Source organism: Acinonyx jubatus, chromosome A3, assembly GCF_027475565.1.
Source record: "Acinonyx jubatus isolate Ajub_Pintada_27869175 chromosome A3, VMU_Ajub_asm_v1.0, whole genome shotgun sequence".
Lineage (NCBI taxonomy): Eukaryota > Metazoa > Chordata > Mammalia > Carnivora > Felidae > Acinonyx > Acinonyx jubatus.
Window position 1 is genome coordinate 119728196 of NC_069388.1, and position 10547 is coordinate 119738742.

Below are 10547 nucleotides of genomic sequence, written 5' to 3' on the forward strand. Positions count from 1 at the left end.
GCACCTGGAGGCACAGGGATAAAGAAATGCTTCAAAAGCTTCAAAGATCTCCCCAGGTGATCTCATCCATACCCAGTGCCTTTAAATGCCACCTCTATTGTGACAGTCCCTAATTTGCATCTCTAGGAAGGACTGTCTCCTCTGTCCAATAGCTTCTCCAGATGGGTGTTATAAGCCTCTAAAACCATCCACGTCTCTAACTGAGCTCTAGCCGGTTCCCCACACTCTTTTCTTCTCACGCTCTTTCCCATGTCAGAAGATGGCATTAGCGTTTACCTAGTTCCACAAACCGTATCTGGGAGCCGTCTGTGAGTCCTCTTCTTTACGCCTTCATCAGAGAGGCCGGTTGATTCTACTTCCAGATTTTATGTGACTCTCCTCCCTCCTGTCCAGTGGGACTCGTGTCACCTTGTCGGTGGCAGGTATCCCTTCCCTGAAGTCCACTAAGACTTCCCATCAGTGCTTCTTGCACCTTCTCTTGCTCGCCAATCATTGTGCACACAGCAGTCTTTTCAAAACTTACATTGGGTCCCATTACTCTCTTCCAAAACTTTTCACCCTATTGTACTGAGAATAAAACCCAAGTTTCTTGTCTTGATTAGTAAGGCCATTCCTGATCTGCCCCTGGTTATCTCCGCAACCCTATCTGGTACTTCTTCCCTCCCCCCCCCCCCACCCCGGTCCAGCTGCTATGGTTTTCCCCGTTCCCGGACCACCTCTTTTCACCCCAAAGCTCTTGCTCATGCCATCCCCTCTGTAGCAAACACCATGTTCCCTCTGACCACGTGGCTGGCTCCTTCTTAGGGTCATAGCTAAAAAGCTACCTGTGTAGTGAGGACTGTCCTGAGTGCTCCAGGTGAGTATGTTCTCCGTCCACCTTGATCTTCTCCATCACTGCTCCCTCCCGGTTGTGTTACAGCATTTCACCTTTTGGAATCGCTTAGTTTTCTTCTTGTTCACTCTCTGTTTCCCTCCCTAGGTCATGATTTTGGGGAGGGCAATGGCATATCTGTCTTGTTTACCACATACCCCAGGCCTGGCATAGTATTCAACTTGGAACAGGTATTTGTTGAATAAACACTAAAGACCTACAGGATGGGGCTGGTAATACTGCCCAGGTAACTACACTGCATTAAAAGAGATCACGTATGGAAGTGCTCTGTAAACCAGAGACTCATGTTAATGATGTCAGTGGTTAACTGTATACAGTGGGAGAAACAAGAATAGGCGGAAAAAAAAAAAAGAAAAAAGAAAAAAGAAAAAAAAGTTTTTATGTTTGATTGAAAACTGAAGGCAACTCTGCTCTCCTAATTCTAGAAGAGTCGATGAGAGAGCTGTTTCCAACCCAGCAGCGATGACCATGGGACAATTTCATGATGTACATTTCTTTATTTTTTTAAGTTTATTTATTCATTTTGAGAGTGACAGAGACACCACAAGTAGGGGAGAGGCAGAGAGAGAGAGGGAGAGAGAAAGAATCCCAAGCAGGCTCCATAATGTCAGCACAGAGCCTGTCGTGGGGTTCAAACCCACAAAGCCATGAGATCATGACCTGAACTGAAACCAATAGTAGGATGCTTAACCGACTGAGCCACCCAGTCGCCCCCAAAATGTATGGTTTTTTTGTACTTCTTCTTTTGCCTTGGCTACTAAGAAGTCTAAAGCTAAACTTGGGTCTCAATTGTCATGCAAAAATTAGCCAAAAAACTTCTGTTAAATACAGATAGTGTTTTGTGAGAGTAACTAGCACTCTGCCTGACACACAGAGGAAGCTCAAAATTAAATAGCAATGTCCATGTGAATAGTCTTAGGTTTTATTGTCCCTTTGCCATTTTCATGGTAAACGACCTCATATCCTCTTTGGAAGTAGGGAAAGCATCAAGCAGTTTTGCTTTTTATTACTGTAAAAATAAAATTATCCGTAATAGCTAAAAGTGGAAACAACCCAAATGTCCATCCACTGACAAATGGATAAATGAAACGTGGCCTATCCATACCATGGAATATTATTTGGTAATAAAAAGAAATGAAGTGCTGATACACACTACCACACGGATGAACCTTGAAAACATTATGCTCAGTGAAAGAAGCCAGTCACCGAAGACCACGCATATTGTACGATTTCATTTATGTGAAGCGTCCAGAATAGGCCATGCACGCAGACAGAAAGTAGAGGAGTGGCCGTCTAGGGCTGGATGGTTGGAAGCCATGGAGAATGACCGCTAGAAGCGGTGGAGTAATGAAGATTTGGGGAGTTAGGAAAGTGTTCTAAAATTGGTGGTGGTAGTCCATGCCCTGCTCTTTGGATGTAGCAAAAACCGTTGAATTGCACTTTAAATGGTGAATTGTATGATATGTGAATTATATCTCAATAAAGCTGTTAAAATTGATTAATAAAATTATAGTAAGAGCCCCGCTGGCTCTCTGAGGGTCGCATGACTGAGCAGGCCAATCAGAGTGGGTTTACAGGCGGCAGCTTTGATTGGGCCTGAATAATAGCTCCTCCCCCTCTCCCTTCCGCTCCCTCCCCCACCTAAACGTTCTCTCAGCTTTCTCCTGGGGACCCTGACCAGAGAGAGTTAGACATGGGCTTCCACCCTCAAGGAGCTAGGTCTGTCTGGGAGCTGAGCAGGGTGCAAGGGGTTATGGAAAGGGTGCTCGCAGTCAAGACCCAGCGCAACTCCCTGGCCGCAGGGAGGGTATTGTGGGGCTTCTGTGTGGAGAAACATCTTTCGCCACAGCAAATACTGTTTTATTTCCTCATTCTCGTGTGACTTCCACAGACGGTTACCGTGCGCGGTACTGGGGACACAGAGATGACTGTGTGTCCCCGCGTGGGTGGGGCGCCAGAACCCACCGCCGTAGGGGGAGGGCTGGAGGCCGCGGGAGACCCCGAGACGCTGCTCAGGGGCCCCTGCGGGGCTGCCGGCGCAGTTCGCGCCGGAAGGACGAGAGCGCTTGGCTTGGCCGGCGGCTCAGGGGCGCGTGTTTTGCAGAGAGCTCCGACCCGGGCAGGTCACACAGCTTCCCGGAACTGGCCCCAGGCTGAGGGCCGCGTGGTGGCCTCTCCCGGTCAGGGGATGGAGCTGTGAACGCCCGGCGGGAGTGGCTTTGAGGCCGGACTGGCTCCCTCGCTGCGAGGTCTTTCCTCGGGCACAGGTGAGGGGCCCCTGCTCCCCACTGCTGAGCGGGTCACCGCCTGCCCCCGGGAGGGGAAGGGCGGGCCGCGCGCGGTCCCGGAGGGAGAGGGCCCTGCCGGGAAGGCTGGCCGGCGAGACGCCGGGCTCTGTGCGGGACGTTTGCCACTAGAGGGAGTGCCACGTCGTTCTCCGTCCCCAGCACTGGGCTCCCAGGCCCGCAGACCGGCCTGGGTGGCAGCCAGGGCTCGGGGGTTCCTGGGAAGCTCACTCGTTTGCCCTTTTCCATTTAAAGGTTTCTCAGAAGCAGCCGGACTCGAGAATCCTTAGCGTTGTTTGGCAGGCATTCGCAGAGCTCTTGAACTAGGGATGCAGCCTCTGGCCTCTTGCAAACCTCTGGGGCCTTGGGCAGGGATGCTGGTCCCTAGAGAAGCTGTCCTTCGCTCCCAGCACTTGAAGACCTGAGAAGCGCAGGGAGCCTCACTTCTGTTTCCCTGTGCGGAGTCTGGTCTGGCCCTCAGAGCTGCAAAGGACAGGCCCATGGGTTCTGGAGAGCGGTTCAGCTCTATGCTACCTGGAAAAGTAGTTTAGTGCCTGATGGGAGAGAGCAGGATGGGGACATGAGGTGAGGCCAGGCTGTCAGGATGTATAGGTGGTGTTAGAGACCTGGAGACAGGAGAGCTGGCTCCCAGCATCTCAACATGGGGCTGGTGGAGCTGATGGGCACAGTGGGGGTGGTTAGACCCCAAATTTGGGCAAGAACAGCTCTGCTGTGGCTCTCTTGGCTTGGCCCTTAGGTAAAGGGCAGCAGAAGATTGTTTGCGGATGCCCGTAAACCTTGCCATGAGAGGTCCCCACGGGTCCAGGTTGGGCTGGCTACCTACGGTGGCTGGCTGATGGTGGCTACCCTTTAGAGGCAGGGCTAGGACCAAACAGGGTGTCCCAAGCATAAGCCCTAGGCCCTGGCCATTGCCGACATGGTCACTAAGATTTTGGACCACATCCCAAACTTCTGACCCAGGCCCTGCGAAGGGTGCAGGAGGCTTGGGGTCCATTTCCCCCTCCAGCATCGACCCCTGGGTCTGGGAGAGGGACCATCCTTTGCAGTCCTTGGGCACAGGCAGCAGGGGTACAAGAATGCAAACCGGGGACTGCACGTTGCAGGAAGCTGGTGTGCCATCTGCAGTGGGAGTGGGTCAGAGCTGGCCTGCTGAGGCTCCTGTCACTGCTGTGGTTAATGCTGGTGATTACCATGGTTACCCGAGGCTGGAAGCTCTGACAGTCAAAGGCAGAGCAGGAGAAAGATGTCCTCTCCCTGCTCTGAGCCACATGGCTGCCTCTGCCTCCTTGGCAAATAGAAGAGCCTGAACCAGAGAAGTTATTCTGCCAGGGTTCAGCCGATTCGTGCATCATCAATCACCAAGCATTGGGGCTTTTGGGGGGCCCTGTCCTGAGCACATCCCATGTGAGGAAGGCGAAGGAGATGTCCTCAGTTTGCTCAGTCTTGGGAGGACAGGTCCTCAGGGAGCTCAGAGTCAGAAGAAGGAAGCAGCTAGAAGGACAGGTGGAGAATTCAGCACAGGCTCTTGAAGATCCAGCGATGACTCTCTGGTCACATGCTCCAGTGCCAGCCCGAGGCGGTGAGAGCACCCTCTCCAACCCGGGTGCTGTCTGGGGTGTCAGGACACCTGCTCTGCCACTGGTTGGGAGTCCCAGCTCCTGCTGGGCCCTGGTTTCCCCATCTGCAAAATGGGGTTAACAGTTACTAATCCCCACCTAGTCCAAGTCTGTGGGGAGGAGTTTGTAAATGAGTAATTTTGTGCATTGAAATGAGACAACAGATTTCAAGTCTTCGGAGAAAAGGCCTTATTTATTATTATCATCAACTCATTGAGCAGAAATTCTGTTTATCTCCTTTGCTGCCTCTCCAGTGCTGCATGAATTGAGAACCATAATACCTCAGTGACATGGTAGGGTCTGCACAGCTGCCCAAATCCTAGCCCTGGGGATTCCTGGGGGGCTAGGGAGGCCGGGCGGGACTTCCTCTGAGCTTGGAGGGGCTACCAGGATCAGGAACAGTGCGCCAACTCCAGGGCCGAATGCTACAGTGGGAATCTGCAGGTTCTCAAGCAGGGTGCCTAGCTGGAGTTGTGAGAGCTGGGGCGAAGGAAGCAGGAGCTGGTGGGTGGAGGAGGCCTGCTTTGAAGCTCTTTCTCTTTGGTTCATTATCATTATATGTTCATTTTAAAAATGAGAAAATGCAGATATGCCAAAAGAGAGAGAGAATGAAGAAAGAAAATTAAATCACTTATGTTAAATTAATTAAATTCTGATACTCTGTTCTGGTAAGGAGTATCGCGTAGAAGGTCTCCATAAGTGGCTGAGGGAATGAATGAACTCAGGTGACTGTAAACTGTCTGATAGATACCTGCCAGGCTTTTGAAAAAGAAAGATTTTTTTTTTCCAGAGAGGTTTTAGGTTCACAGCAATATTGAGCAGAAGGTACAGAACCTTGCCGTGTACCTCCTATGCCTACACGTGCATAGCCTCTTCTGTTATCAACACCTCCCACTAGAATGGCACATTTGGGCAATCAATGAACCCCTATCGACACATGGTTATCACCCAAAGCCCATGGTTTACATCAGCGTTCACTTTGCTATTGTACATTCTATGGATTGGGACAGGCATCTGCCATTCCGGTGTCATATGGGGTATTTTCACAGCCCTAAAAATCCTCTGTGCTCCGTCTCTCAGACATTTCCCCCTCCGCACATCTGCACGTCCAAACACTCCCCCATTATATTAATATCTATGGTTTTCAAGATAGGAGTATGCTCTACACATTGATGGGAAACCTGTTTCCCCTCTGAAAAATGAAATGGGGATAATAAGCATGAAACACCCCCGTCTCAATAATTTGGATCGGACCGCTGACGTCTTTGTGTTATTTGGCTATGGTCATGAGGCTGAAGTTAGGAAGGACAAGGATAGAACATGAGGAAGGACAGAGTCCCTCTAAGGCTGGGCGGGAGAGGAGACCAAGAAAGGCAAATGGTGGCACAGGACGTCCCTTGGGGACACAGTGCATTGCGTACCACTGCCCTCTGCAAGAGCTGTGTCTGCCCCCAGGTGTGCATCTCTGTCTTTACTTCCTTCTCCGGAGTTCCTTGCTCCTCGAGGGAGGTCAGTCACCAAAAAAAAAAAAAGATGCCTGTTGGGGTAGATATATATGTGTCTCATATATGTGTCCTGATGCAAACCCAGGAATTACACCATGAGCTAAAAAAAAAAAAAAAAAAAAAAAAAATCCTGCCCAGGGCTTCCTGCATTGGTAACAAATCGGCAGGTGTCCCCTAGCGTGTCTGAGGACCTTCGTGCATGTGGAGGAGAGTTCCTGATGTCTAAATCTGTCCATAGCACTTCCTCTGTCTTATCTGTGCTGACAGCTTCTCCTTCATCTCCGAGGGTCTGGATCCCAAAGCCCTTTGACCACTGGGCTGCGCTTGAAGGACTCTCCACTTCCTCAGTAAGCCTCTGGGCTCACACATCCTATCTGTATGGGCCAGACCCACGCGGTGGCCCACGCCGATGGCTGCCGGAGAAGGTGGAAGCAGTGCTGTCCCAGCAGAACAGCGGCCTGCCAAGCAGGTGGTCACGACGACATGAGCACAGAAGCGGGGCACACAGTCCTCTTGTTCCTGGACAAGACTCCAGGGGCGTCTGACTGATTGCACACAGGCTCTGGGTCCTCCCGTGAGGATGCACACCTTGCATTTCCCTGAAGGTGTGGCTTTGCTCATCACCCAGGGTCTATCCCCAGCCATTGAGCTGGCTGTTTAGGGAGAGGTACTGTTTGGTCCTGAAAATCATGGCTCCTGATGTCCCTGCTCTTAAATTTCTCCTGTAAGATCTTATGTCTTTTCTACCTCAGGTGATGTGCCTGAGGGCTCTGTGGTTCGCCTCATTACCATCACATTTCCTCCTGGCCTGACCTGTGTTGGTGGCAGGGAGCGGTGGCGACCGAGAGCTGGCTTGTTGGCGGAAGGGCTGGCCTCAATTAATGACGAGAAACTGAGCTGGGGCAAATGTAGAGTTCTCCCGTCAGGCCTCCCCTCCTCAAATGACTGCACAGATACATGCACACGGGAGGCTGGAGACGCTGCTCAGGGTCCGGGTCACATCACGCCTTTCTCTGCTTGCTAACCAGAGCTGCTGACCCCTCCTCTTCGACCTGTGCCACTCCCTCCCTGCTCACCAGGCACCTGTCGCCCCGGCCTGTTTGCATCGGCCTTTCCCGCCCAGCTGCTTCCTCAGGGTCCCTCTCTTCTGGGCCAGCCCTCTCCCCAAGCTTCAGGAATCCACCTCTTCAGAGAAGCTTCCCGGCCACTGTCTGAAGTAGCTTTCCCTTTTCCCTCCTCATGTTATCAATGCCTTTTCTTTTTAATAGTATGTATTTCAATTTTCTTATTTTTTGGCCTCTTTATTTCCTTATTATCTGTTTCTCCAGGTAGCCTCCAGGAGAGCCGGGACCTTGTATGTGAATTTTGTTTATCACTGTATCCCCAGCATAGTAGGATGCAAGTCTTATAATAAGTGCCCCGTAAGTAGTTGATTGATGAACGGTTTAGCAACACATGTAAAAATGTCTTGACTTTAGGTGACTTTAAGCTCAATCTGAGTAAGACATATGACCTGTCATTCTCTGGTTGATCCTTACTTGGAATGAGGGGGAGGACCTCCCCACTCTGCTTACACAAATGTTGTAGCTTTGGAGCTCTGAGCACAGTGCTGAGGTTAGAGCATAAGTAGCATGTTAACAAAATGGCACATGCCTAGGGGAAATTGTGACTTGGAACCATAGACTTTGAGGATAGTAAACTTAGGGTCTTTCACTTGGAGAAGGGAAGGCTATCCCTAAGGATACCTATGAGCTGTACACAGATATCCCAGACACATTGTAGAAGAAGAGTGTGTGTGTAGGGTGGGTTGCCTGGAAGGCAGTGATCTCTTCCTCACTGGAGGTGTTACTAAAAGCTTCCCTTGGTGTGGACGTAAGACTAGATGACATTTAAAGTTGCTTTCAGTCTTAAGTGTCCACATATATCAATGTGATTTTGGAGGAGCCTGGGTGGTTCAGTCAGTTGAACATCTGACTTCGGCTCAGGTCATGATCTCACGATTTGTGGGTTTGAGCCCCATGTCGGACTCTGTGCTGACAGCTCAGAGCCTAGAGCCTGCTTTGGATTCTGTGTCTCCCTCTGCGTATGTGCTCTCTCTCTCTCAAAAAGAAATAAATATTAAAAATTTTATAAATGTGATTTTAAAATGTTTTTGTTGGACTGTTCCAACCAGCCCAGGGCAGGTAGGAAGAGCAAGCTATTCCTATACCTACTATCTGAAGTAGTTTCTGGCCCTGTAAGTGTGTGTGTGTGTGTGTGTGTGTGTGCGCGCGCGTTTGCGTGTGTGTAATTGCGGTGGACTGGATTCTTGTTGAACAAATATTCACTCAATATTCACTCTCTCTTCCTCCTTAGGATGGCATATACTTATATTTACCTGCCTCACTCATTTTGGGCATGGCCATGTAACCGGGTGCACAGAAGTGGGAGTGTACTGAGGCTTTGAATGTTTGTTTAGCCTCTGGAGCTCCTGCCTACTCCATGATGTAAGTACATCCAGGGTAGCCATAGTTCCAGGATGAAGAGACATGGGGAAAGCAGACCTGACCCAAGCCCAAATGAGTCCAGCCAACTCACAGACCCATTACTGAAAAGAAATAAATGCCTGTTGTAAGCCACTGAGATTATGGGATTATTTGTTACACAGCCTTATCACGGAAAAGCTGACTAACGAGTGTTCATGGTAGTCTTTAAAGGGAACTAGTCCAATACTCAGGCCTTTTCACAGAGGGCTTCAGGATGGAGGCACCTGCTCTGTTGCATGTCATTAAGGAATCAGGTTTTAGTAAATAGTTCCTCCCCCTTTTAGACTCTGTTCCCTGACCTCTTCCTCAAGTGCATATCTCCCCCCTCTTTAGGACAACTAACCACATTCACAAAATTCCACCTCTTCCTCCTCTACAGGCCACTTCTGCAGGCTCTCAGAACTGTCTGTCTTTGACAAGGGCTATCCTTGTTGTGGGAGGCCCTCAGCTTTCCGAGGAGGTTGGAAAGAATGGAGCTCAGAGAAATGGAGGGGCCCCCGCAAGCTGCAGCAGCAGGAGGCAAAGGAACCAGCAGCAGGGCCCTCTGGAAAGATTGGAGGAGGCATGTAGCTGAGTGCTCACACAACGTGAGGATGTCGCAGCTCCAAACCAGGGTGTTCTCTGTGATGTCAGGTGAGCAGCAACTTAAGTGCCTCTACCTCCAGTGTATCCAGCACAGACATGCTGAAAGTGGCTGTAAAATGCCTTTGACTCTTATCTCTCTTGCATCACCCTCTGAAATGAAATCTCAAACACTTTCGCAGGGTTTGATGCAGAGAACAGTAAGCAGATAGAGGTTCAGGCAGAAACAGAACAGGAGTCAAAAGCCCTGGAGAAAAGCATGAATGGGCTTGGAGAGGACAAATAAAATAGCAGAGACATTTATACGGGTCTCCCCTACCTCTCAGAACAAAACAATTATGAGATAAGAGAGGCATGGATGGGAGGAAATTCTTTCATTTTTCACATTGCAAGCTGGAGAGATCCAATAGCCTGTTTATGAAGAACAATAAAGAAGATACATGAACTCAGTAAAGAGGTTGTTACAAATATATCTGGTGGTTTTGAAAGGCCAGGGTTTTCTCCCCGCTTTTGGATAAAGCTGTCAGCTAAGTATTAAAAGATTTTTTTTTTTTGCTTTGCTTTTTTTCTTGTTTTTTATTTATTTTATTTTTTTATTTTTTTTTTTCAAAAAGCAATAACTGGCACCAGCAGTTTGTTAAAATTGGCAGGAAGAGTTATCACTTTTATTTAGGATTTGGAAATGCAATCAAAGAAGGGCAGATTGGAGCTTGAATTAAATGAAGCTTAAACAGCAAAAAGAAAAATCTCTGCTGGTCTTTTAAACAAACAAACACAAAAATTATAGCTCCTTGTTGTTAATTTGAGCTGTAAAGCATTTGACACTCATACTTGATAAAACAGTGCCAAACAGAACGGTTGCTACTTTTTTTGTGTTAGGTACTGAACGTTCTGATCACTTTTACGAGGAAAAAAAACCCCTTGTTTTTAGAAACTCTTTGGTGGGACCTGACTAGCTTATTGCACGAGTAATCACAGTGAAGACTCATTCTGTTGGCTTTAGGGGGAAATTATTTCTTCGAGGATACTTTCCACAGACCAAAAAGCTGGGAGGATCAGTTCCACTTAGCTACCTGTTTTCACGTTTCTTGTGTTTTGTAATTCCTGAATACCAAATTACC

General features: G+C 49.1%; 1 long non-coding RNA gene across 1 annotated transcript; it reads left to right on the forward strand.

The window, feature by feature from the left end:
• Positions 1–2571: 2571 nt before the first annotated feature.
• Positions 2572–9986, forward strand: LOC106986827 (uncharacterized). The gene is made up of 4 exons (XR_003426892.2): positions 2572–3159; positions 7648–7740; positions 8675–8805; positions 9224–9986. It is a non-coding gene; the product is annotated as an uncharacterized LOC106986827 (long non-coding RNA).
• Positions 9987–10547: the final 561 nt, after the last annotated feature.